The sequence below is a fragment of the Amblyomma mixtum genome, chromosome 9, assembly GCF_055824585.1.
Source record: "Amblyomma mixtum isolate Tamu chromosome 9, ASM5582458v1, whole genome shotgun sequence".
NCBI classification, from domain to species: Eukaryota; Metazoa; Arthropoda; class Arachnida; order Ixodida; family Ixodidae; genus Amblyomma; species Amblyomma mixtum.
The window spans coordinates 57,102,606-57,127,269 of NC_143020.1; the positions used below are offsets into that span (position 1 = coordinate 57,102,606).

Here is a 24,664-nt window from a genome sequence, read left to right on the forward strand (position 1 = left end):
TTTCGTCAACAATCTGCTTCACGTAGTGGGCCTGATCCACTAGCAGTTCTATTTTCAAGTTTGCGCAGCGAAAACAAAAATTCACTGTCCACTATCTGAGAGCGTACTGCCGCGACAGAAACAAATGCGAACAGCGCAGTGCCTAGGCGCTCCGCTGTTGGAGTTTATTTTCGTCACGCTTATACTTGGCTCGCAACACAAATACGCTGGAGACATCCGTGATACAATAATGTACCACTCTAGCGTCTTTTTGTTACTACCGAGATAAAAACGCATTGAAGATAAATTCCCACTGCGCAGCGCGTGGGCGCCGTGCAGTACGCATTTTTTTCTAGCGCCCCTGTACATTTTGCTAATCCTCTGAAGCTCGTCAGCGTTCAAGCACGAGGGAAAAAGCTCGCGACTGCACAAAGAGATTTGCAGGCTGGCCAACACGTGCAAAGTACGTGCAGAACTGGCTTTTTTTCAGGAGAAAGCGCGCTGCTCGCGCAGCTACTCAATGGGAGGGAGACCGGTTTGCCCGGACAATAGTGCGGAGTCGGCCGGAGAGGGCGCTTTTCAGTGGCGTCCGCAGCGCCCCCCTGCGAAGCTGCGGTCCCCTGTCGCGAAGCAGTTGTGCGCCTCCTTTCCGAGCACAAAATGGCACATAACAACAGCAGGACACACTGCTGTGTTGTAGGATGCGATAATACATATATAAGTTCGCCTCGGACAAGGTTTTATGGGTTTCCAACGCGACATTGGAAGACGGCCCACCCTTCGCGACGGGCAACAGGCGCGCACGATTTCTGGTCAAACAATGTCAAACCCGTGTGGAAGACGCTTACTTGCCTCATGCATTACCTCCTAGACAGGTTTTTGACTCATTTCAAATTCAGCAGACTCGGAGGAATGCTAATGGCTCTCTTGAAACCCTTTGCTCTTCTTGCAGCCACGATTTCCGGTCATTGACCTGGCTGTCAACAATATGTGCGCTTAAAAAGCCAAGCCGAAACTCGCCCGCAGTCACACCTTTATTAAGGAGCCTAAATTTTGCCCTGTAAAGAATCGTTTACCTTAGTTCCAGCTATGCGAAGAATGCTTGCTCGCTTCCACTGCACCTTGTCGTCCAGCGTCTTTTCGACAGTAAAGGCACGTTTATAGGGGCGACGGCTACGTGCTTCTGATAAATATTTGCCTCCACGTCTGAACGACTGGGTGATAATTTAGTACAATAATCATATATCCTAATGTCGAAGAGTCAGGGCACCTGTACTAAATGCATAGAAATTAAACAAACTTTGCACTGAAATTCCGCTTTTTGAGCACAAAGCTTTCTGCAAGAATTCTGCATGAAATAGCCGGGGTACTCGTTTTTTGCAGAATCCTAGTAAAAAAGTTTTATGTTTTGCGCAGGAGTTTCTGTGCGCACAGGCGCATCGCCGCAGCTTGCATTCTCTTCTGCTTACAAAAGCTCGTTCATTGCATGGGTATCTCACATGACCAAATATACTGTCTGACGCACGTGTTGTAGCGATAATGGACTGGCAGTTGCTGAAAAAAAGAGAAAATATGAGTGTCAGATTACGCAATGGGCACATCATTTCATGGCGTAGTTTGAACAGGGTATTCCACATCGAACACCGAAGGTGCGGCAAACGAGAATGTTATGAAGTCAGGTTGGCGCAGTTCGCTCAGAAACTGGAGTTTTCTAATTACCTTCAATGTTATGCCGCCTGGCCGTCTTTGAAAGTTCAGGGTAAGCCTTTCTAAATGCAGGAACACCTCAGGCTTGCGGGTGCCTCGTTTTGGAGAGCGTTTCACACCGCTCCAAAAACACGGTAACGGCAGCAGCGTGTTTACATTTGCCTACCTTGCAACTGCAGCTCGCGGCTTACTGGAAGATAGCTACATAAAAAAAAAAATTGAGTGAGAGTGCAGCGCTGACAGGCATTACATAGAAATATTTCTTAGCGTTAACTTGATCGTTTTCGGTGGCAGACAAGTGATGCTTGTCTGCGCAATGCACCGAGCTGCTACTTCGCTCCCGTCGCACGACACCACCTCTTTCACATTGGCCTGCTTCAAAAAGCTTCGTTCCTTTCCTGACGTTCGCTCCTCGAAAGAATTTTTCAGTCTCATGAATGCATAGGTCGAAATACCCCCTCTACGAACAGCGGCAGCCGCTAGCAGACGCCACCCCTTCGAAGTCGCGGGGCGAGCCTTCCTGACAGGGACAAGGAACTGGCCGCACGGGGGAGCTGAACGCAGCCTCGACGGTGGCGGTGCCTGGCGGGTGCAGGATGTGCAGCTCTTGTGCTGCATGTATCAAGCAGCTTGTTGCGATGGAAACGTAATGCGTGTTTTAAACACGTGACAGCAAGATCGAAAGATAAAACATCACGACTGTCCCAAGTACTTTCTTTGAATTCGGGGCTGAATTCTTGCAGTACAATCATAAGGATATAAACTTCTCTGGTAACCTTTGACTGTCGGCGAACTCTTCGCAGTTCTGCATAATATGCATATTGTGACGCATTTTCATGCGTCTCTTGGCACCTCAATTTTGAACTGACAAAGGGCAAACATTAAGTGCTATGGTATTGGGCTTATACTTTTAGAGCTATAGTGCAGGCATGCATCTAAGAGTTGGGGAAGGGGGGGTGGGGGTGCAGCGGCGTCTTAGCCTAAAATCCTAATCCCCCGTCCCTCACCTTCGATACGAAACGTTAACTTGGGCCCCTCTCGAAAAATACTGCTGGCTACGTGCCTGCCCTAGTCTGCGGAAAACCATCACTTACTCTTGCGGGCAGTAATAGATTCGGATTTTACTTAGCGGTTTCCCTCTTCATTGGATTGCCTTTTCTTTTGGACAACCTTCGCTTTGCTCCTGACTTGTTACTTGGTAACATTAGAGTGCGTCACTTCGCTCATGGAACACCACCGAGTATGGCAAAATACATTTTGGGATGCCTAGCAAGGATTTAAGGTTGTCGATTGTATAAGACCTTAATAGGGCGCTAAAGACGAAGGCACAAAGACGAACACACAAGGCGCTGGTGCGTCCGTCTTTGTGCGTCTCCATCTCCTGAGAGCTTGCACTATCCTATGATACGCAGTCAACTATAGACCAGATTCTTTTACCCTCACATGCAGGCTGCTGGCGCGCCCCTACTCTCGACACCAGTCGCCATCTATCGGCGCGCGCGGACCGATGCACCGCGGGTCGCGCCGGCGCCGCGCGTAGAATGCATGTTTACGTGTTCGCTTCTGTCGCTGTTGTGCTCCATCATAACGTATGAGGGTGTGTGCTGTGCGTCACTACTCACATTTTCCCTCTACAGACAGTACTGCGGTTATCTTGCGCGCAGTTAGTCGTTAACGTGACATCTCCGAGTTTTTTTCAGTTCATTTGGATGTGAGTAAGTGCGGCGAGGCAGTGCGCGTCTGTCTCGTTGTTTGTGCCCATCATGATGATATTGATGATTAGCACTCGTGTCCTGTCTTCACCTTTTCTGTATCTCGTTTTTCGCGCTACATTTTTCAATGATATTCTGCTGGCTCAGGATTCTAAACGCTGGCACCGCAGTGGCGACGCTGCTCCACCGAGCCGCTGGTGCGGCGGCGCTGCTCAGGGAAATTCTGGAATAGTATTGCAAACAGCAAAGATTTTTCCCGCGGAGTAGTCGGCCAGGTAGCGTGCGGACTGAAAACCGGCACTTCTAAGCAGATTTCTGCGCTGGCGTGTCGTTTGTTGCCGTCTTTTACGTGCTCTATCATCTATGATAATTTTAGGCGCAGGAATGTGGATTGATTTGAATCAGTGGTATAGTAACTGGATAGGCGAGCTGCAGACTGAAGGTTGTCCCGATGAAGCGCGTGTTTTCGCTCACCTCCTTGCGCTGAGCTTGCTCTAGTTCCCATTAAACACATTTCATGCACAGGATTGTAAGCACGACCGATACCAATTTCAGTTCCTCTTTCCGCACGCAAGTCATAGGGATCAAAGGGGGGGTAAAGGGTTTACCGTAGTGTCTTTCTACTTTTGCTATCTACCTTAATCATGGGAAAATGCGCGATTTTAATACATTCATTCACACTTAGCCAAACGCCTACGCAACGCTGTCACACGCGGCGAGAGCTACCGTATAAAGTGAACGCGACTTCGGACTTCAGAATTCGTGAAAGCTGGATTCGCTGCTAATATCTATTCAAAATTTGATAATTTGAGGAAAAGTACGTTTTTATGCGCCAGGTTGGAGAAACCATGACAAATTTTGTTTTTTGTTGGCGCTGCGACTCAGTTAAGCTCACAGCGGTAATTTGTTTTGATAAAATGGCGCACCACGCATGCGACAGGAAAGCCCTGTTTGTGGGTGGTACTTTATGGCCGAAGGATTAAGAGTGCATGGGAATTGGAACTGCAAGCTAGCCGCACACCAAATACTTGATATTGAACAAATTTTATTTATTTTTTTTTTTTTGCAGTGGAGCACCAAGACGGTAGCTATATGCAGGAGCGCGTTCTAAGCGTCAGCACAATTCAAGTGAATGTCACACTAAATGTCATTAAAACGCATCAATGTGCTCCCTTTGATAATATGAATACTTCCTGCAACACAGCCACGCTGCGGAAGTATGCTCGGCAATGTTTCTTTAGCGCCCGAAGCGCGGCTATATGCAGGCGCGGCCGCGGAGCTGCCGCAGCCCCTCAGTCCCCAAAGAAACGCCCGCACCGCGGCGCACAAGTCGGCGGAAAATGGCCGCGCCCAGGAGCGACTCTGGATTCTGGTCTATAGGCCTAGCACTGCCGCTGTTGACGATTCGAAGGCTGGAGATGGAGACGCCTCTCGTTCTTTGTGCGAAGGAGAAAGGTAGGTTTAAAAAGCGAGCTTCACTGGCCCAGGCTACACGCATATGCCACAAAATAAGTTGGAAATTAGCACGCAAGCTAAGCTGCTGCAGCCTCTGTTCTTGGTGGTTGAGTCTGCAGTCAACGCAAGCTGCAAATGATTTGATGCGAGGTTTGCTACTTCAGAGCGGCATAGATTCGCCAGGAACTTCACAAATGCACCGTCCTAAATGAAATCATACCTGGGAGCTTAAAAGAAGCTACACTCTTTCTTCCCTTCGCTGTGTCTACCTTCATGATGATAAGTTGTCGCGGCACCTGCTTGCCGTATTCATGCCAGAACCATCGTGCAACATCATGAGGCTAAAAACAATGTTATAGTGACAAGTTAACCGCTAATAAAAGTTGTTCTTGCAAAAAACAACAAGCTACGCAAATAGCAGTCGCATCTGGGAAGCAGAAAAAGAAGCTCCACTGAAAAAGCAGCGTTTGCCACATGCAGGGAATTTGTTTTGACTCTGCCAATTAGGTAACAAAGCTGAAAAGCTGAGGAAGGCTTACAAGGTACCTGAGTCAGCTATTGCCATAAGGCAACTTGAACAGGGTGCCTTACTAACAAAGGATAGTAGGACACGTGTTTATGATAATGACAGGTTGGTTGTTCACTATTCATGTGAATATGGTTTCAGATACCTGCTATGCATACATGCTATTAAAACCTATGTACAGTCGAGGACAAAAGTCTGTGGACCACGTGTTTCTCAAACGAAAGCGGCGGCTGGTTTGAGGAACAGGTGAGATTTAGCCGGCGGTGTGGTCTACAGCTGCCGGCTAATAATAAAGCTATCGGCTTCGTTTGAAGAACCCATGGTTCACTGACTATTGTCCGTGACAGTACTCCCAGTAGGTTTTCCTATATAATGTACACCTCCCCCCTTCCCCTGATCAAAAGTCCCCGGGCGACGGAGTTAGTTTTTAAGCTGGGTACTGGGACGTCTACAACCCCATCCCTGAACCTCGAAATAGGTGTATGTGTTACGAGAGGCATCACTCTCACGTCTGGAAGCCTTGGTAGCTTTACACACATAATAAGTGTCACAATAAACTGCAGGAGACCTGACCATGCGACCTAGAAACTATTGACTCACTCTGTAGACATTCTGCAAAGCGTGATACTATGTTTAGTTTCCTGTTTATTTTCTCCTTAATTATTCAACGCCTTGAATAGGATTTTACCACAGTGTTAACATTAATTACTCAGAAGCTGCGCCCCGTGTTCCGTCTAAGCCTCGCACCTAGCTCTTGGGCGGCGCTCCGACTACCTTCCTCAATGCTTCCTCCTCCGCGCCATGTTTTCAGTGCGCTAGCTCGGCGCTTGACGCATTTTTACCACGTTTTTGCTCTTTTGTGCATTTAGCGCTAAGACGACGAACTCGAGATCCAGTGAGAACCATTGCCGGTCCTCCTCGGATGCGACAACTACAGTTAACTTCCGACGTAGGGTGGCCTGTTTGGGCTGGTCGCAGGCTCGTCGCGATCGACGAACGATGATGGCACGTTGGCCGGTGGTCGCATACACGGCGGTTAGTAGTACAATGAACATTTCCGGTCTTCGTCCGGCCGTCCGGCGACACGTTGCCGGTTGGGGCAGTAATTCCAACTTAACAAACAGAACTGGTTTATTAAGGACTGGAATGAAATAGAAGGCAGTTTAAGAAAAATGTGGTTTAAAAGAAAGGCTAAGATTGAGACTCGGCGCGCTCTTTCAACTTCTTTGTTTTCGGCTGGTTTCAAAACCTTCGGCAGTTGGTCGGAAAATTACTATTCCTGCTCGCGCGTAATTCCAACCAATAAGAGTGCATTGGCAATACACAAACAAGTAGGCGGAGCTCAGGGCTCGCCAGTGCCTTACTCAGTGGACCCCGTACTCCAAAGAAGGTGTAGGGCGAGCAGTTTCGCGTATGCAGCTCGCTACATGTGCAACCGATCGAGGCTCCCCCGCAGTGTTGCCGGTAACGCTTTACTTTTTTCGGAAACTTAGTAACGTACTCGTTACCATTTCGGAACTGTAACGGGTAACGTACTTACGTTAACATTTTCCGGCAACGTGAGGTGTCACGTTACTAGCTACTTTTTATTCCAAATGCCCGCCTCCGCCTCTTTTTGAAAAAGAGGCGGAAAGAAAAACGCCGAAAATGATTTTTCAAATAAACAAAATCTACAGGTGTTTTCGACGACCCGTGTTGCGGCTCGCGTGCATGCCAAAAAACACCTGTCCTTGACGACGCACTCAACAAAAAAAAAAAAAAAAAAAAAAACCACGAACACGCAGTCACACACTTGCCTCCGTCCCAAAACCACTCACGAACTCAGGAATGTCGCCAGTTCACTTCAAGATGGCCCCAAGAGAGTCGTGGAAAGAGTACAATGGTACAGCACAGAAAAGGGGATTGCAGTCAACCGGCTGTTTCTATCTGCAACTGCGGCTACGTTTCTGGTTATTGCGAGCAAAGCTTACCTTGAACACCTTGACATAAACACTCGCATTTTGCGATAATTATGCAGGTTCAAGTAAAAAAAAATTGTTTTCGTGCTCAAATTTATTTTTTCTGGAACTGACATTTAAGCATTTCTTTATTGCTACACGATTTCCGCGTAATTTCGTAAGCAGAAGCACACCAGAATTCCTGTAAATTTGTTGAGTTCAGCTGTTTTCTTTGTGAACATATTTAACAAGGTTTTAGGCGTAAAAAACAGACGAGACACATAGGAAGGTAACAGGACGAAGCGCCATCGTCCTGTTTCGGCGATGGCCCTGCGTCCTATTACCTAATTCCTATGTGTCTCGTCTGTTTTTTGCGCCTAAAACCTATTCAAATATGAACCAAAACCAAATAGCCCAGAAGCAAGTGTTCTTTCTTTGTGAAGTTGGAATTCTATGAAGTATGAGATTTATAAAATTGTTATCTTGAGTTCTTACAGCGAGGACACACTGAATAATATTTATGGTCATAGAGTAACGGCAAAGTAACGTGCGATACTTTTTTCGGTAACGGTAACGGTAACGCGTTACCTTTTTGGTAGGTAACGTAGGGCGGTAACGCGTTTTTTTTTTTTTAGTGTAACGAGTAACGTATTTAGTTACTTTTTTTCCCGTTTTTTTCATGAAAAATTGGAAATTTTTCAAAGCGTGACGAAAACAGATTTGTTTGCAACAGCACAACGATAAATAATAATGCTCCGAAGTTCAGCGGAATATGCAGTTGTAGATGTCATATTGTGAAACGAACTTCTTGTTCTACTGCACCGAGAAGATAAAGAATGATTTGTCATCAGGCGTATATGGAGATATAAATATCATATTTATGGAACGAACTTCTTGTTTTACTGCACCGAGAAAGGGAAAGACTCAGAGTCAGTGTCGCTACAGTACTACGCGCAGCAGCATGGATTGAAGCTTTGTCCGCAGCTTGGTTCGACTGCACATACACAAGCTTTCGAACGCGTTCCCCTGAAAGCCTGTTGCGAATCCTTGTATGGATGTTTCCGAAACATGACCAGTTTCGTTTGTAGCTGGCGGATGATGGTGGCCGGCAAGCAGTCGGCAAGCCAGACGAGTTAGCGGCTGGTTGGTGCAAAGGCCTTGCCACCAGGTAGATGGGGCCACGTGCTTCGCTGAAGACCTCTCTGTCTTTGACAAAATTCCTGCGGTTGTCCCGTACTCTGCTGCGTTGGAAATCAAGAAGCTAGGCTTGTATTTGCCTAAAACCGCTTACGTTCACAGCAGCCTATGTAATTTATGCCATGTGTGTAGCACAGTAGAATTTGCAGCCATTTTGTTCTACTTAAGGCGTGAGTTCAAGCGGTTGAATTTCTTTGGAGGAGAAATTTCAAAGGCCCGTGTACTGTGCGATGTCAGTGCATGTTAAAGAACCCCACGTGGTCGATATTTTCGGAGCCCTCCACTACGGCGTCTCTCATAGCCTTATACCCGTGCCACACGCTCACAAGAAATGGCAGTAAATGCTTAAGGCCTTAAGTTTGTTAATGCCATTATTTTCGGAGTTGGTGCTACACGTCCACATTTAATGCCATTATCGAAAGTGACGATGACGATAACGCTTGCAAGGTAGTTAAAAGTTTCATCTGAATATGAACATTGCTAATGAGCACAATATATGGGAAATGTTATTCAAATGTAATATAAAGCCGCCGCGGTGGCTCAGCGGTTATGGTGCTCGGCTGCTGACCCAAAAGACGCGGGTTCGATCCCGGCCGCGGCGGCTAGAATTTCTTTGGAGGAGAAATTCTAGAGGCCCGTGTACTGTGCGATGTCAGTGCACGTTAAAGAACCCCAGGTGGTCGAAATTTCCGGAGCCCTCCACTACGACGTCTCTCATAGCCTTAGTCGCTTTGGGACGTTATACCCCATAAACTAAACCAAATGTAATATAAAATCGATTTTTCAGAAAATACGGCGTTTCCTGCTTTACAAGTCGAAAAAGTAGCCATAGACTCGCGTGTCAGCACCGAAGTCGAGAGTACCTGTCAATAAGGCTGATAAAAATGGCGCTCTTCGCATCGAAAATGCAGTATAGTTGCCTCATCTGACTGAAAGTTAAGAATTAACTATTTCCTACTGGTTAGGAAGTTGCTACTAACAGCTGCATACTGTTCTGCGTGTGGAATGGGAACGAGAGTAGGCATTGCACGGGCGAATGACTTGTGGCGAACTCAGTAGGTCGCGAATGGCAGTAAGGCTAATGCCATTAAATTTCTGCGTGTGGCACCGCACGAATGCCATTAAAACTTAAGGCAGTAAGCACTTCATGGCATTAAATCTGTCCGTGTGGCACGGGTATTAGTCGCTTTGGGACGTTAAACCCCATAAACCAAACCAAACCAAACCTGTTTTTAAGTCAAGCCTGGATCTTATATCTGACCTGGCCTCCAACCCGCGTACTCACAGCACGAACGTTTTAAAAGCACTACATCGCACCGGCGATGACGACTGCTCTCCAATCGTTCAACGATGCACGCTGTAATGGTTTTCAAAGCAAAAACAAAAACCTAAACTGAAAGCAAGCAATCATGAAACTTTGAAATTCCACTGTAAATTTTTCCATGTCTCTTTCCATTTTTTCTCGTCTGAAAAAAAAACCGCAAAAAACGTTTTTTTTTTCCAATATTGCACTGTTTTTTTTTTGTCAGGCCTTCACACCTGCAGTCCTGATGTCCCCCCACCGTTGTCTTGCCTTGGCGCCGTCGGGGCGACGTCGGCGGTGGCAGCGGTGCCATTCCCCTGCGGTCACGGTGGCCAACAACCTCGTCGGGGCGGCACAGAGCCACCTCTTCATGTCTTTATCCCACTATGGGACACAGCGACGCCAACCAGGGGATTATCCCTTTTTTGCCTTGACAAGGAGCGGCGACCCGTCACCTTGTCCGAGGGGTCCGAGGGCGGAACAAAGCCCCTTCCCCGAACTGAGTAATGAACACCACTAACCCCGCTCGTGAAATGCCCGGCCAGGTGCTTTGACCTTCCTGGACACGCCGCAGCGGGATATCTCAGCCGACGACCCTGGTACCGAAATCAGTATCCCTCCCACAACACTCTCTTTCATTTCACTCCTACTCACTGCCTGCTGTCCTTTATTTTTCAGCCACAAAGCGCACAAACTTTTTTGTACAAATAAAATGTAAATAAAGGGTCCTTATTTCCATTTTTATTCTTGGTTCCTAGAATCCTGGAAATGAAGCCGCCAACCTCATAGCCCGAGGTTCCTTAAACAGAGGAGTTTAGAGCACCAAGCGTGCTCTAAACCCCTCTCGTTGTTAAAAAGTTTTTGACCATGATGACGATGATTTCGTTTTGAGCGAAAAATTGTACCTTCAAATCCACTTTTGCTGAGGTGAAAGTCGGATGGCGACCCATGCGCGCGCGTGAATTCGATCACAAACGGAAGACCCTAAGCAGAGCGAATGTCCATCTCTAACGACACCGCTGGCCTGTCATGCTTTTTTTGCGCTGTGCACAATGGAATATAACGATCTAGGAAGCCATTCAACGCATATGCCTTTACAAAGAGTCATCAATAACCTCCAATGCTAACATCACGCACAACCAGCACACTGTTGAGAGTCGACAAGCTATCGCAGCTTCGTTGCTAGCTGAAGCTCCAAACATGTCTCAGCGAGCTTGACTCAACAACCTCATGCAATCATTTTTCGCGTCATGTGCACTGCAGCACCGACATTAAAGCACGCTAGAAAGAGAACAGCTGCAGTTGACCCACATGCGAATGCACAGCTGCACGTAATCCCACATTCCAACACGGCAACGATATCGCCCAGATCATAGACGGTGCTGCATATGCAAGATGGCAGCGCCCCAGTCGGAGTCTCATTCCATGCTAAAATCGAAAGTAACGGCAAAATTAAAACGGAATGAGAAATAGCCTGCACCTGCGTAGCATCAACAGACTTAAACCAATAAAAAATAAAAGAACAGGGCCCATGTGGCCAAAACTCGAATTTGGTGCAGAAACCCAATGAGAAAAATAAAGTAGGGCACGGTAGCTTTGTAACCGAAGGGCTCAACGAGCACAGAGGGATGATGAATCCTCGGTGAGCTTCTTTTATTGACGAATATCAATCAGGGTGCCAAGCACGAAAAAAAAGAAAAAAAAGATGACATGATAATTTACATAAATACAAAAAAAGTGGCTTGATTATTCACAAACTAAAGGAACAGAAAAAGAAAGTAGACCAGAGAAAGATTTTTTTTCTTTATTGCATTTTCACAAAAGGTACAAAGAAGTAAAACTTGTCAGCAACACTTTAACTGACACGGCAGGTTAAAATTTTTTCAGTACAACCAAGTCATCCAACACATTTAACCAAATATGCTGATCAGGTAGTGCCTGATACACTTCCCTGAGACGTATGACACCTTCAATGAAATGCTCGAGTGGAGATCTCACAACTACTTCTGCATTGTTGAATTGCGTCCTTGTTTTCCATGAACTATGGAGGCCAAGGAGCATAATAGTGTCATAAGGGATGTACTGTTTTCCTACCTGTAAGAACCCTGATGCCATGCGGGTGTAGCGGTAAATCTTTCTTTAATGTTCTTTGAAGCACATCCCAGAAAAAAACCGCATCCCAACAATCTAAAAACACGTGATCTACTATTTCAGGTTTTTTACATAGAAAACAATCTGTTGACCGAGGGAACTATGTCGGTCAGAACATGGATGCATGGTAGAGCAGAGAAAGATGCAAGATGGCAGCGCCCGCAGCTTCGCAGGGGGGGCGCTGCGGACGCCAGTGAAATGCGCCCTCTCCGGCCGACTCCGCATTTTTGACCGGGCAAACCGATCACCCCTCCCATTGAGTAGCTGCGCGAGCAGCGTGCTTTCTCCTGAAAAAAAGCCAGTTCTGCGCGTACTTTGCGCGTGTTGGCCAGCCTGCAAATTTCTTTGTGCAGTGGAGAGTTTTGTTGGCTTTTTCCCCTCGTGCTTGAACGCTGACGAGTTTCAGAGGATTAGTAAAATGTACAGGGGCGCGAGAAAGAAACGCGAACAGCACGGCGCCCACGCGCTGCGTAGTGGGAATTTACCTTTAATGCGTTTTTATCTCTGTAGTAACAAAAAGACGCTAGAGTGGTACATTATTGTTTCACGGATGTCTCTGGCGTATTTGTGTTGCGAGCCAAGTATAAGCGTGACGAAAATAAACTCCAACAGCGGAGCGCCTAGGCACCGCGCTATTCGCATTTCTTTCTGTCGCAGCAGTACGCTCTGAGATGTAGGTTAAAAGAAATAGTGGACAGTTAATTATTTTTTTCGCTGCGCAAACTTGAAAAAAAGAACTGCTAGTGGATCAGGCCCACTCCGTGAAGCAGATTGTTGACGAAAAAGCCGGTACCGTAACGCCGAAATGTGTATCGCAAGTAAATGACGAGATCATTTAAGACATGTAATTCGAGGTAAATACCTTTTTTTTTTGGCGCAGCCTTCTTCGTAAGATACTTTCACTTCTGTGTTTGTTCCATAAATATGTTCACACCCGTCCTTCGTTGTTACCTCTGGCATCACCTTTCCGCTCTTCACAACGCTTACACAATCAACTCAGCTTCAACCGGATATATGGGAAGACCCTGTCGTTTAATTCCTCTGCATTACCTAGAGCAATAAAACTCTGGAATGATCTTCTTGACAGCATAATCTCTTTCATTGATCCTGGTGAGTTTAAAAAACATCTATGTATACATTTATTGCCATAGTGATGTTCGAAATGTACAACAGTTTCATTTGTTCTTAACGTTGTTTTCCCATTTACCACTTCTGTTACCCCTGGTTGCTTTTTTTTTCTTATGTTCGTGTTTCGCTTTTTTTCCCCCTCTATTTTCGTGTCTGATGTTATTTTCTCCGTTTTGTATAAATTTCGTGTTCCTGTCTTGTATTTGACTTGTACCGCGTTCTTGTACCGATATTACGGTTTTTTCCATCTGTATATACCTTTATTTCGATTTGCCCCCCTCACCCAATGCTCTTCGGGGCCTGTGAGGTACTAATAAATAAATAAATAAATACCTAATTTCGTTGAGTGGCTGAGCAGTTCGCTGCATGCAGGTTTGTTGGCCAAATAATAAGGATTTTGTTACGTGTTTCGCTGAATAATAATGGAAATAATTTTTATTTTAACTTAATATAAAGTGGCCATAAGGCGACACGCGAGGCTGGAGAGAAAAATGAAAACACGCACGAAATGCGCCTACCAGCTGCTTGCTATATACGGCTAAGAGAAAAAAATGCTCTAGTTTGGTCAATCGCTGCAAGAGAGATAAGCGGTTGGCATATTTATTTTAATGCCAATTACAGTGCACGCTCATCCCCAAAACAATTAATTTGCATATCCATTGCTCATATGCAAACGCTCATTCATATGCAAGCAAACATTTTGAATATTTTTATTTTTAGAAATTTTTTACATGAAAAGCAACTTCGAAAATTGAGCCAGGCGTTACAAGTCGAAACATTGAGGCGATCACTGACCTTGCCTCACACGCGTCTCCATAACGCAGCTAGCTGTTGTTGTCAGCCTCCAAAATAAGAAATGGCCAAAAAAATTTAGTTTCCTTAGAGCGAGCTTTACTAAACACTGTATACTTAGTGAATTACAGCAAAAACTGCTCAGAAATAATATTACGCGTGCAACATACAAAACATCTTTAGCAACCGAAAAAGCTTACTGCACCCTGCCCACAGCAGTTATCCAGGCCTGCCGTTTCTCGTTCTCATCCATTTCATACCCTACAATTCCGGTCAAAAACATTTTTGGATAGAAAACAATACGACCGCATTTTTTTTTTCATATACTGGAAGATTTCATTGCAGCAATCTCCCATCGATAGGCTTGCATTTTTTTCCCCGTATTAACGTTTTTCCTATCGTCAACTGCTCGATACGAGCGATGAAAAATTTTTAAGATTTAGCTACAAGCTACATATAGAAAGGGTGGACCATTACCTTCAATATTTCCATTACTGTATGTTACAATTTTAAAATAATAATTTTTTTGTCCCCAAGAATGCAGGACATGTCAAGGAAATCTGTAGAATTCCATGGGCATTCCTTGGCCGTTGATGTTCAGAGAACTATTGTGACAGCCCCTGAGACAAGTTTCTCCACTCTTTGAACGTCGCGGAATTCCAGCCATGACTCACAGCGAGCGGCAACAATACTTTTGTGCGCCCGCGAGCATATGGAAGATAAAAGAATGTTTGCTGCCCCCGCATCTGCCATCGCGGCTCGAAGCACCTGAGCTGGGGCAGCCGAGATAAAGGATAGCAGGCAGTGTGTAGAAGTAAAAGGAAAGATGTGAGGGGATAGTAGAAGGGACAGGGGAAAGAGGGGGGAGAGGGTCCAGCTGTCTTCCTTGCAAGCCTCAGTCGGCCTTCAACAGACGAGCATAGGCAAAGGTGGTGCCCTCCAGAAACTGCTGCGAACAACCCCACTTCCCTCAAATCCCTGCGAGCGCCAAACTGACCAAGGACGCACCGTAACTAATCTCTTCCTCCCCCTCACTCTTGACGAGGCCGTGCTTGGAGACTTTCTTTGACATCCACGCGCTTCGTACCCGCCCAGCATTTGTCCCTGTTTCTATGCCACCCCTGCTCAAGCCCCGCTCGGGCTCCTGCTCCTCAGGCACCTTTTTTTTTGCCCTCTTTTGCTACCTCTACCCCATCCCTTTGCTGTTCTTCTGCTTGAGAGGGTGTTTTTTGTGTTCATGCCTTGCGCCCAGCTCTTTCTCCTTTTCAGCATATTCACTCTTTCCCTCGTTCCTTCCTCCTTTTCTTCCGGAATACTGCTGTCACCATAAAAAAAGGTGACGTAGAGGGTGAAGGAGAGCGAGAGTGAAGGGAGGAAGAGTGAACACTTAAGAAGGCATGTCCTGGCCGCCTCGGGTAGGGCAGACTCGTTGAGCGCTCGGCACTGAGCGGACGCAGAAAGCATCGCTATGAAAAGTTACGTCCACACGCTGGTCGGATTCTGCGGCCCACGAGATCGAAAACCCTTGAAGTTCGTCGCCCCGATACCCTTAGATCAAGTATGCAGTGCCTGTGGGCTGATTCCCAAGACGCTGTCAATGCTACCCTGCATGCACGTGTTGTGCGGGTCGTGCTACGACCAGTGCGCAGACGTTGCCCGTAGTATCATGTGCCCTCTGGACGGACGCTGGATCCTGGAAATCGACGTCGACTGGCAGGAATCCTCCTTCGATGATATCGCCGAAAGAGAGGTAAGCGAAGATGGCACTGACCCTTGGTTTTAGTGTAGTGAACTAGATTTTAGAGCGCAGCTTTTCGCCGCCCGTTTCTGCGTGTCGCGGCGTCGCCGTCACCGTTGTCCGCTGTGATCAACAGTGGCCACCTTAGGCGCACTTTAAGCTGCGAAACCAATGGAGCGGGAGCTTAGAAAGCAGAGGGATAATAATTGGTAAATTGGTTTTTGAACAAAGCAAACGGCGCAGTATCTGTCTCGCATATCTCGGTGGACACCTGAACAACGCCGTAGGGGAAGGGAGGAAGGTGGGAGTGAAAGAAGAAAGGACGGCGCATAAGTGCCCTCTTGGAACAACGGACACCTCAATCGTGCTTTAAGCTACGTGGCGGTAGTGATATAAAGGAATCGTTAGTAGAGTTTTTCTTGACGAAAGATTATGTGTGAGAAATGACGTTTTTATTTTATATACATGTCTTGCTCCAATTCTTGGCCTCATTCTATCGAAAAGCTGAAATAGCTGATGAGCTGCGCTCAAATTTCGCATAAGGAAGTAACGTAATCGACGGCAATTTTCTTGTAAGAGTTTTTCATTCGATGATTAATACAATTTACCGCCAGGTAAAGAGCAATGCTGTGGGCCCCAATAAGTCATCCAGGAAAACAGGAAAAGGCTGCGAGTATGATGATGATAATAACGATGATTCTATTATAGTCGCCTTGTAGTGGGCAGGCAACGTTTTGGCGTCCCCAAGTGGTAAGAGAAGAAAAAGTGAAAAGCGAGAAAAGAAGACGCACAGAAATAAAAGCAATTGAGAAAGTGGCCCATCCGTGTACGCACGCACATAAACGCACGCACACACACGAACCGTGCCGACCACTCGGTCAGTGTTCTGTAAGGATGAAACCTCCTTGGTCTACTGATGATAATGATAATGTGTGTGTGGCTTTTCTCTTTGTATGGGGTGGGTGCAGGACTGCGCCCGAGCCTGGGAAAATTAAAAAATAAAGGAGGTAAAAAAATTGGCTGGGGCTTAGCTCGGTTAAGCCCGGATATCAGAAGCGAAAAGCCTCGATGATGGCATGGCTAAACCGGCAGAACCGCGGCGGCATGCGCCTCCTGTGACGTCACGCGGTTGTTGCAGAGTCACGGCAGCGGCGGCTCCGACCACCTGCGCCTCTCCTGTGACGTCACGCAGTTGGCGCAAGCGCACCTGTGGCTTTTTCTGACGACGGGGCCACGCTCGCCTCGGTATTGACTGGCCCAGTGAAGCTTTTCGCTTCAAATCGGTGTATTCCGAAAAGGATATGCGAGCTCCTGTTATCGTCGGAGGAGTGTCCAGCGCATGAAGAGACGAGATTTCGCTGTGTAGACATAGCTTGCACGTGTCGACACCGCCCCCATCAAGCGCTTGCGGCCATGCTGCCGAGCCATTCGGCTTTCTCCGCCCTGCGGTGCCCGACTACTCCTCGGACGCTTTGGATTACTTTCTTATCTTTCGGGCGCGATGCCTACCCCACAGAGGAAAGAACCATTCAGCGCAGGCTACTTCTCTGTACTTATTCCATCGGCGCGCGTACGCTACGCACACAAAGTGAAAATTAGCGACGATATAGGGCCGTACCCGCCGCGACCGGGAGTCGACGCGACGATGGGCGTTGGTGTGTTCCCTGAAGTGGCCCAGGGGGATATTATGTTCTCTTTCCAGCTTTGTGAAATTGGGAGGGATGAAAGCCTTCTAATCAATGGAGGCACTCAACGAGTTCTACAGAAGCCTGTCTGCGATGCGCCTACGAGACGAAAAGCTCGGCCTCGGCACGCCGCTTTCTCTGCCGCCATTGCTCGCTGCGGTCGTGGCGATCCGAACCGGCTTGCCTTGAGCTGTAGTTAGGATGTAGCGACGCGGGTCTCAGTCTAGGTTTGTGTTGTCAGACAAATCGGATGGGGTCAATGAAAACAGCACCGTTCAATTCAGGGTGCAACCGTTGCTTCCCATGGTTTCGCTGACATTTAGTTGACGACACAAGCCTCTTACCTGCACAAAGTGTGCTCCGCAGACAAGGAGATTACAGTTATCGAGGTCCAAATTATCGCGCTTAATGCAAGCCAGCCACAGCTCGCGCAGATTCGTACTGAGTCGATCATGGAGAGCTCGCACTTGCATGCCTACGATTATCTGATGAATGCAGACGAAGTTCGTGTTAATCGGACTCTTGTTTCACCTGGAGATGTCGTTACGGTTGGAGCAGCAAAGGGTTGCGCACAAAACCATACTGAATCTACAGATGGACGAGAACCAAACTATGCGAGCTACCATAGGCAGCGGTAAGCTAGAGGCAGGGCTGACGGTGGTTCGGCAGCATGGCGTAGAAAGAGAATTTTTTTTAATGTCAACAAAAAATACAAAGCAAAACTGCTGAACTCAATGCTCTGATTCGTTAAGTACATGCGCAGTGACAACCTTTGCAGAGCGCCGCCTCTCCCTCTCCTGCGCCCGTCGCCTCTTCCCATTGGTCGAGGGTTTCGCGCGCAAAAGTCCTTTAAACCCGCGCTTTTCGCGGCCGCACACGCCATATCGTCCGCTCCAACCGCGCAGCGTAGGTTCGGCAGGCGTCGTTGCGGACACTGAGCTATTGCTTGCTGTGAAGAACATCGGCTTTTGTTTTGCTCGGAACGTGTGTCAGTCACCTAACTTCAAGCCGTCTATCTGTGCGGCGTGACGGGCTGCTGCGCCTTCGGGTGCAGGAACCGTCACGACGGTGGAAAGCGGTTCTTCGCGATCCCATCATCGAAAACCGACGCGGGCCGGAGGAAGGTTTGGCTACACAGAATTGGCCGGGCGAATTTTAACGCAACGCCATCGAACAGACTTTGCGAAGTAAGGGACGTGCTTTCAATAGCTGCTGAGTTTTCCTTTTTTTTTCAAGCTACTCAGTCCAGTGGTTTGTTCGCGATCGAGCGTATGGCCGCAATAAGCTCGACATAAGGGCGCTTGAGTTGAGCGCATCGTGATTGCACGCACGCAAGCGTGTAAGTGACGCGAGGCACACGTCTAACTGTAGAGTGAAGTTCCTTAAATTTGAGCGCATGCCGCAGTTAGACATACATGAGTACTATGAGCGCAGATCAAACTGCGCTCTGAAATCGTAAAGCGCACGCGTTGCATTCTGCAGTCGCGCGCGTGCGCACGTGCGTGCGTGTATATTATATATATATATATATATATATATTACAGAAAAAGACAAAGAATTATCGCGCCGATATGCATCGTCAAGGCACCGTAGCACCGTTGGTGGAAACACCAGCTAGCGCGCGCTGGCTTGCGTTTACTCTCAAAATATGACCAGTAGCTGTGGGTATGCGTGATAGTGCCCATCGTAAGTGGGTAGCGCGTTTCCTGTCTCATACTTTGTAACAGCACTTCCGCGTTCTCGCTTCCCCTTGACGCCGAACTAATTCGGAGGAGGCTACGAATGCGAGCAAATCTGTGATAACCTCTTTTATTAATGCTAAAACATTTGTTTTTTTTTGTTAACGTTGCCCACAGTGACGCCTCCATTATCTCCATTTTTAAGCTTTGTAGCCGCTTCTTTTGTTTTAATGAGATCAGTATAACAAAAGGCTTTGGCTTTGCCGATGTGCATTTAGTACTCGGGCTGTTTCCGAGCCTGAGCCGGGCAAGTCTACCTCGCGGGCCGGGCCGGGTTCGGGCCTATATCGAAAAAATGGGCCGGGCTGGGGCGCGTAACGAAAAAGGTTCACGGGCTCGGGACGCGTGAATAATTAAGGCCCGTGCAGTGCTCTAATACATAGCTTGCACCGACGTCACATCCGGTGGCCGTTGGTTGCGAGTCGGCCATGCTGCCGAACCACCGCCAGACCGCGTCTAGCTTTCCGCTGCCTATGTTAGCTCGCAACGTGTCGATTCTCGTCCATCATTAGTTTCGGTATGGTTTTGTGTGCCACCCTTGGCTGCTACGATCGTAGCGACTGCTCCAGGTGAAAGAAGAAGCCATTTAACACGAACTTCATCGTAAGATAATCGTAGGCATGCAAGTGCGAGCGCTCCATGACTGAGTACGAATCTGCGCGAGCTGCGGCTGGCTCGCATTAAGCGCGACGATTTGGAACCCGTCAACCCAAATTTACTTGTGCGCGGACTGCACTTTGTGACAAGTAAGAGGCTTGTGTCGTCGACTAAATGTTTACGAAAACGTGGGAAGCAATGACTACACTCTTGAATGTTGCTGTTTTGATTGACGCCATCGAATTTGTCTCAACACAAACCGAGACTGGGTCCCGTGTCGCTGCATCTTAGCTACAGCACTAGGCAAGCCGGCTCAGATCGCCACGACCGTAGCGAGCAATGACGGCAGAGAAAGCGGCGTGCCGAGGCCAAGCTTCTCGTCTCGTTGCTTGCGCATCGCAGACAGGCTTCTCACCCACCTGCTGTAGAAATCATTGTGTGCCTCCATTGATTCGAAGGCTTTCATTTCTTCCAACTTCCCAAAGCTGGCAAGAGTACACGACATCCTCCGTGGGCCACTTCAAGGAACACATCAACGCCCGTCTTCGCGTCGACTCCCGGTTGCAGCGTGTGCGGATCTGTATCATCGCAAATTTTCACTTTGTCTGCGTAGCGTACGCGCGCCGATCGAATAAATTCAGACTAGTAGCCTGCACTGAATGGTTCATTCCTCTGTGGAGTAGGCATCGCGCCTGAAAGATAAGAAAATAATCCAAAATGTCCGAGGAGTGGCCAGGCATCGCAGGGCGGACGGGCGGGGACGGCCGAATGGTTCGGCAGCATGGCCGCAAGCGCTTGATGGGGGCGGAAGTGACGACACGTGCAACCTATGTATAGCGACTATACGAATGTGGAAGATTATCGGACAGATGTAAAAGCGAGGTAGGTTTTGCTTCTCACTAAATGACTGATGGCGATGGAACATTTACGTAGAAATTTATTAACCCATTGCTGGCAGGCCAAGGATATTTGCGAGGTAGGTTTTCTCCTTACTAAGTAACTATTCCAAAGAAAATTTTGATGCGGGAGTCTATATCGTTACAGTTCATGCACGCGGGAGAACAGAGGAGGCACAGATAAGTGCACACGTAGCGTGGCCTTCATACCGTATTTCGAGCACTCCCTCAAGCGTCTTACCTGGTCCGCGATACACTGCAGCAGACCAAAACCAAAAGCCACTAGAAGATCGGATGAACTACGGGCATTTAGAATGCCTTTACTTGCAGGTGTCTTTTCGGATGTCGAACCTGTGCATCCGTTGTAGCACGTCCAGCATTCCGGCGGGGACGGTCGTTCTGTTTGCATACTCCTCTTCACCAAAACAGATCGCAAATTCCTTCTACGGCCTCGTGATTCACGGTCACATTCAATGCACGCCCCACCCTCGATATCAAACTTGGCAAGCCGCATAAAGCCCGGCGCACCCGGACGCGGTGCGCGTGCCGCTCTACCAAAACAATCCATCTATGCGTGCTCATTTTGGCCTTTAGACGATTCAGTGAAGCATGCAAATGTTTCTCCTAAGTCACCGATGTATTTATGCAGCGGAGCGCACGGTTAATGCGGAGACATAGAGAATAACTCGGCAAATACGGGAATTCAGCGCAACCAATTGAAAAGGGGCGTTAGTTCCTTCGGAGCGGGCTAGAGGTCGCCACCACAGTCACATGAAATCACAAAGAAAACAAAAGTCGAACGGCCGGCGCGCGGGAGAGGAAGAGACAAGAGGGAGGGTGTCTTGTCGCTACTTTAGTTTCTTTAGGGAATTTAATGCTGCCTGGTACCTGGCACCATCTGGCGCCGTCAAAGCGACATGCGGAAGCGCATTGGCTGCGTGCGGGCTCCCACTACACGCCATGCTAAAGCTGTCTAATATTTAGCACTCAGTCGGCTGAACCCGACTTTCAGTAGAGCAGTAGCTCCATGGTTGTTCAATATGCCAAATTTGAATGCTCGTCGATCGGACTCCTTGCCAATGCAAAGCATAAAACCTGAACACAAGCCTGGAAAATGCAGTCTCTAAAGCGTTCGCACTTGAGAACTGCCGTATTCAGCGGAGAACCGGCCATCGGCAATGGCATGTCGAGAAAATCGGGATTGGTCGATAGGGTCTTGACGTCAAAAGCAAGCACAACCTCATGCGGGTAATTCAAACCACAGACAACAATGACGCAGTGAAACAGTGATGACGTTGCTAACATTTCCTCATGGGTGTACTGTGTGGTGATGCAATCCCACCACCATTACTTAGTGCCTGGAAGAACGAAAAGCAATTGCGCTGAAAATAAAAAAAAAATGATCGAGATGCGAGTCTGTGACTCGAACTGCTACTCCTCAACCACTGGGACCAGTGAGGAAGGTGTGTTCGACTTGGCTGAAAGGACGCCTTGTGTGTTAAAAAAAAAATAAGATGACATAGACGACAAAATAATGCAATAAAGAAGTTTTCAGATCTGTGGAGTGATCTGGAAAGAGGACCTCAGGCTGCTGAAGAGATTAATGGTACTGCGTCGTGCCCTTACGGTAACTCTTTAGGATGAAAATTAGAGGCGATCAATTTGAGCGTTGCAGAGGAAATGGGGTAAAATTCAACTTATGATTCCTTCTCTTCCAGTCAAGCTTCTGATTGTGAGCACATCTTTTATTAATTTTTTTGCGCCTGTCTTGAGTCATTTTTATATAACTTGAGTCATTTTCAGTTCGGCATCTTCCTCCTGCCGTATACAAGCGTGGAGACGTTTTTGTTTATATTTTAATTTGAATAATCGAAGTCATGTACCGGGGCTGACAAGGCCGTCCCATCTTGATGTTTCATGATTCTTCTCGCTTGCACTTTTAGTAATTTCAATAACTAACATTTACCGCTTTAAATGCAGGTCCGCTGCTGGAATGAAGAGAACGGTTGCACTGCTGTAATGGCTGCTTCAGACATCGCCGAACACTTCCAGCACGACTGTGGACACCACTCTGTTCACTGCCCAAAGTGCTCGGCGTCTGTTCTTTGCCGCAAGGTGTGCGAGCACCTCAGATCTGGCTGTTCAGGTCACACAATTCGTCCTCCTTCAGAACACGGTGGGCAGACTGGGCAACATGACGAATCACTTTTGACAGCTCTGAGAAGAGCCCTAGATCAGCACACAGCCGAAATGAGGGCACTTCTGGAGCAATTGCTTAGCGATGGCAATGCACGAGCCGACCAACTGAACAAGACCTCGCAAGATGTAAACGCTGTCAGTAAAGCTATAAAGCAGGAACCCTCTGAGGGAGCCCGAGAAGGCCACGGCACTTTAAACGGAAGCGTTCTCCAAATAACCGCTTCTGAGCAAATAGAAGGATCCTTGATCGCTAGAAGTGAGGCAGCCGACACTCTCTCGAGCAGAATAAGATCATTAGAAGAAGAAATAAAAGGTGAATTTGAAAAAGCGACGGCACAGAGGCACGACTGCTATTCACGGCTTGCTGCAGCCATCAATGAAGCTAAGGATAGCGAAAAATGCGAACAGAAGGGCATTGGGCCTATTGAACAGACTCATTCGTCAGACTGAAAACAGAGCTGCAATTTTTTAATCAGAAACATTTAACTGCTCCACAATACAGCTGTGGCGCTAGGATCCGCCGCTTATGACACCAACCAAGTGTACCTGTGTGGCTACCGCGTGTCTCCTGCGGTTGTGTTCAAGAAAAATGACCAGGCTCTGTTGCTTTTTTGGGGGTTGCAGCTACACAAGGGCAGCATGGACGACATAGTTAAATGGCCATTCCAACACAGATTTAGGCTTAGTGTGGTGCACCCGAAAGAACGGACAAAACGGCTGCTCGAATTTAAACCCTCTCCTTTATGCACATATATGCGAAGGCCCACAGGATCATCGAACGAGCCTTGTTATCATACTGAAGGGTCGTTTAATCTGTTCTACCTTGCACGTGACGGCTATGTGCATCAAGACGAGCTTCGGATGACACTGGAGTTGATTTTGTGAGTCGTACTTGCATGTTGGAGTGAGGAGGACATTGTGCAAATGGCCGAAGGCCAGTGGTGTTTGTGGAAGAAATTTCACCTCAGGAAATTTTAAGTGGATCATTGTTTGTATCAACTGACCTCTGCGCATAACTTTTCAGCAGATTTACTGTGAAATAAAATTGTTTTTATGTGTCTCTTGCACTCAGATCTCATCAAGAGCTGTAGGTTTATTAGAACCTGTGTACACAGACATAATGAAGGAAACATTGTGACCGAAAAGTTATGTGCCCTGAGGAGATCTCTTGAAATATTTTTGCATGCTTCCCATGTGGTTGGAGTGTTTAGATTTTTGGACCACTCAATATTTAGATCCAGGGAGAAGAAAGAGCTACAGCTCTCTGCGGCACTGGGCATAGTAAACCCGTGCTTTGCCTCGTCTTTCTTGCTTATTCTGGTTAGCTTCTTTTACATTAGCTTTCAATAAAGCACTCCTATGTAAAACAAAAAGCTCGATACAAATCCGGAAGTAGCACTGAAAACGTCCCTAAACATGATTCTCAAGACGTCCCAAGTATGCGCAACGGACGGACAAATGGACCTCAGTTGGAGTGCTTCAAGACCAGTTTATACAGCCTCAAGATGTCTGAACATACCGACTTGGACATCCTGAGGTCATACGCAGGATTTCCTTGCGTTGTCTGGCCAAATGGCCTACTTCTACAATTCCAGCTCCTCAAAAGTCGCGAATGTGGCGTTAAACTACCAAAAGCTTCGCAGAGACGAGCGAACTGCTTGTGCTGCTACGCGCACGACAATTAAACACGGCTTCGATTGTTCGATTGCAGCGCAAATACGCAAAATATTACTCCTGCCTATTTCCATGCAAACATGACGCATATGTGGGATTTTCTGCCATGTGCCAAAGCCCGCTCCACGAAAGGTGAGACTTTCCTTGCTGTGAGCCGTTTTCTCATTAAAGTTGTGAGTGCGCTCCACTGGGCCATCGTCTCCATGGTTCGGCTCACGCTAACCTCGAACCCGCAGTGGTTTAAACTCC

General features: G+C 47.5%; 1 pseudogene; it reads left to right on the top strand.

The window, feature by feature from the left end:
- The first annotated feature begins 22,561 nt into the window (after nt 1-22,561).
- On the top strand, nt 22,562-23,626 carry LOC149329155 (uncharacterized; annotated as a pseudogene).
- The last annotated feature ends 1,038 nt before the right edge of the window (nt 23,627-24,664 follow it).